The following is a 3,946-nucleotide window of genomic DNA, read 5'->3' as shown; positions in this document are numbered from 1 at the left end:
AGAGGCGAAACGTCACATCGATGAGCCAAATACCGACTGTTTCCTCCATTCGAACACTTACCACGTGACAAGAGTCCCACACGAATTTGTCAATGAGGAATGGTGTCCGACAGTGAGACCCACGCCTGCAATATTCACACCAAACTTCCAGGAAAGTTAGCAATATCAGCGATCGCAAGGTTGTTTCAGCACCAAATGAAACTTTACTGAAACATTTAACTGGTGCGTCTGATCCCAGTCCCTGCAGTGTGAGGCGGTTTACCTCTGATGCCCATATGTCCCAGTCCCTGCAGTGTAAGGCGGTTTACCTCTGATGCCCATATGTCCCAGTCCCTGCAGTGTAAGGCGGTTTACCTCTGATGCCCATATGTCCCAGTCCCTGCAGTGTAAGGCGGTTTACCTCTGATGCCCATATGTCCCAGTCCCTGCAGTGTAAGGCGGTTTAACTCTGATGCCCGTATGTCCCAGTCCCTGCAGTGTAAGGCGGTTTACCTCTGTTGCTCATATGTCCCAGTCCCTCCAGTGTAAGGCGGTTTACCTCTGATGCCCATATGTCCCAGTCCCTCCAGGGTAAGGCGGTTTACGATCGGTTGCCCATATGTCCCAGTCCCTGCAGTGTAAGGCGGTTTACCTATGTTGCCCATTTGTCCCAATCCCTGCAGTGTAAGGTGGTTTACCTCTGTTGCTCATATGTCCCGCTCCACTGCTGAATCTCATCGTTGTTATATTTGATCCCTGAACTTGAAATGTGCTAAATTTCCAGGAATTTTTTAAGTTTCTCAGAAAAACAAGCATTAAAAACGAAAGCAAAGCAGACATCAAATCTTTGCTACAAAGTGGAAGAAATAGTAACATCCAAAAGGGAATCGGATTAATATTTAAAGGAGGAAAATACAGGGTTATTGGGAAAGAGCAGGGAAATGGGATGAATTGGATAGCACTTTCAAAGAGCCTCATCAGTCACGGTGGGCCGAATAGCCTCCACCTGCGTTGTACCTACTATGATAATATAATACTGTGAAGTGTTTACAAAAGAAATCTATCATTTTCCCATGACCAGAAAGCCGCTTGTTCTCCACCGAAAAATGAGTTGAAATGGAACTTTAGTTACAAGAGGAAGCTCTCGTTTGGCTTCATTCTTTTTATTCCCATTTTCCAACCAATCTCAGAATTCGTGTCCAGGGAGATTGCAACACATTCATCAGCTCTTCTCTGAATTTCCTTCGGGTCGCTGCATAAATACACGTGTTTTGACAGGAGCTCAAAAGCTTCAGAACTGCTCCAGTTTCTGTAGCGATATATCTCGGGTCTGTGCGGTCGCCTCGGTAATAAGCGGTGTTTGTCAATCTGGTCGTCACAAAATTCACGGCAGCTGTCAGCCACAACAGTACAAAAGTTCCCGATATACTGAAGAGTAAAATGATGGATTGTCTTCACTTCTCCATCTCTGGATCACTCTGATTCTCACTGCTGTGACTCCGGAGTCCCCTGCGGGCTTTATTGGCCACTAAAATCCGTCGGACGGTTAAATAATTGAAAAAGGCAATGAAAGTAAAAGGAAGCCAAACGACCCATGCGCTGTGAAACCAGACGTACGCTGCACCTGGAGGGGAGGAACAAAAGTCACACTTGACTGGCAGCCCCACTGCACTTTGTTAATTATTTGCTGAGGTTCATATGCAAACAAAAAGGGGATCCCCTCTAACAACACCAGAACAGAGACCGTTGTTCTAACCGCGGCCGCAGTTCTCTCCGTGCAATAACGTGTTTTAAACTTCTGGCAGCAGAGAGATACAAAACGGTCAAATATGAAGGAGACGGTGAACCAAACAGACAAATCGAGGGTGACAACAGTCATGTATAGAATGAACTTGCACACGGGAGTGTGGGAGAGGAATGTAAGTGGGAAGTGGTAACTTAAAATATAATACACGATTATATTGATGATCATGACCAGTAGATCCGCTGTTGCCATGGCCACCATGTAGCCAGAGATACACTTGGAAAGTCCGCAATTTCCTCGGAAGAGAATCGCAATTGTCACCAAGTTGGCTGTAAGAAAGAAAGAGAAGATAAATAATTCTCCAGTGTTTGATTGAATTAACCATGCAGATATATTTTTAAAGCATTTTAACATTCAGAGTGATTATCAAGACGGAGTAATGTGAGAGCAGGATTAATATTTGAGTCACTACCTGGGAAACCTACCCACACAGTGTAATGAGCTGCTGCAGCGCTCACTATGCGCAAAGTGACAAGTGGTCCGGAAAACGACTGAAATACTTTGTTGGAACTTGAAATATCACTGTCACATCAGTAAAATTATCGGATTAAGGGGAACGCGGACCTGCTGTTCACCAGTTGGTTTCAGTAAATGCCGACAGTGTGATGCTGACATTCGGGAAAAAAGTTACCTTGTCCAACATGCGGTAAGAATAGTGAGACAGTTAACAGCGATTAACAACAATCAGTTTAAAATGGCTCACTTGGGACACCGACGGCTGCGAGAATCGGGTAGTAAATCTCTTTTATCATCAGAATAGTTACTTGCCCCATTTTCTGTGAGAATGGTTGAATTCTGCCTGAGATGAAAGACACTGACTACCGCACGGCTGAGGCGGGAGAAGGGATCCCTATATTTATACACGCATCAATCCTCCAGGGAGTCAATCAGGTTACATCATAATTAACATTAGTTACAGTCACTTAACAAATAGACTCAGTTAAGCTGTTTTTTTTTTCTGATACGTCTCATTCGGAGAAAGAGTTGAAATGGTTATTGGACAGTTTAAAAGAATACACAATTTTAAAAATCTTTACAAATGGAAAGTGGAATCTCCCAGTACTGATGCTACTCCTTACCTAAAATGTTCAGTAAAGAAACAGGCCATTCGGTCCAACAGGTCCATGATTGTGCATTACACGAGCGTCCACCCTCCATCCTTCATCTTACACTATCAGAATGTCCTTCTATTCCTTCCCGCCCCCAGGTCTTTATCCAGCTTCGTGTTAGTCACTTCAACTACTCATTGTGAATGAATTGCACATTCTCACTATTCTCTGAGTAAAGACGTTTCTCGTGAATACTCTCTTGGATTTATTAGTGACTATCTCATATTTATGACCCCGAGCTCTCCTCTCCCCCGCAAGTGGAAACATCTTCTCCACATCTAACCTATCAAATCCTTTCATAATCTTAAAGACCTCTATCAATTCACCCATGAGACTTCTCTTTTCGAGAGAAAAATCTCCAGCATGCTCCATCTTTCCTGCTCGGTATAAACTCTCATTTCTGTTATCATCCCAGTAAATATTTTTTGCACCCTCTCCTGTGCCTATATATAACTTCTAGAATATGGAGATCCGAACCGGTCACAATTCTCCAAGTTTGCTCCAACCAAGGTTCACTACAAATTTACAATGACTTCTCTATTTTTCAATTCTATCCCCCTAGAAATGAACCTCAGTGCTTGGTTTGCGATTGTTAATGCATTAAGCTGCATTGCAACTTTTAGTGATTTGTGCATCTGTACCCCCAGATCATTCTGCTCCTCGACCGCTTTTCGACTCTTATTATCCAAGCAGTGTGTACCCCATCGTTCTTCCTGCCAAAATGCAATTCATCACACTTATCTATTTTGATATTGATTTGCCAATTGCACGCCCATTCTACAACTTTATTAATGTCTCCCTATATCTTGCCGCTGTCCTTTTCGATATTAACGATACCCCAATTTGGTGACTACCGCAAATTTTGAAATTCTACATGCGATTCCCGAGTCCCAATCGTTTATGTAAACGGTGAACAACAGTGGACCCAGCACCGATCCTTGTGGAATACTACTTCACACCTTTTGACAGTCTGAGTAACCACCTTTAACCAGGACTCTCTTTTGTTCTGTTTTGCACACAGCTTGCTATCCATTCTGCTACTTGTCCCCGAATT

At 43.4% G+C, this 3,946-nt stretch overlaps 1 pseudogene; it reads right to left on the bottom strand.

The window, feature by feature from the left end:
• Nucleotides 1-1,142: 1,142 nt before the first annotated feature.
• On the bottom strand, nucleotides 1,143-2,556 carry LOC137313873 (probable G-protein coupled receptor 139; annotated as a pseudogene).
• Nucleotides 2,557-3,946: the final 1,390 nt, after the last annotated feature.

Source organism: Heptranchias perlo, unplaced genomic scaffold (genome assembly GCF_035084215.1).
Source record: "Heptranchias perlo isolate sHepPer1 unplaced genomic scaffold, sHepPer1.hap1 HAP1_SCAFFOLD_49, whole genome shotgun sequence".
Lineage (NCBI taxonomy): Eukaryota > Metazoa > Chordata > Chondrichthyes > Hexanchiformes > Hexanchidae > Heptranchias > Heptranchias perlo.
The sequence above is the reverse complement of the archived record's forward strand: the minus strand, read 5'-3'. Positions and strand labels throughout refer to the sequence as shown.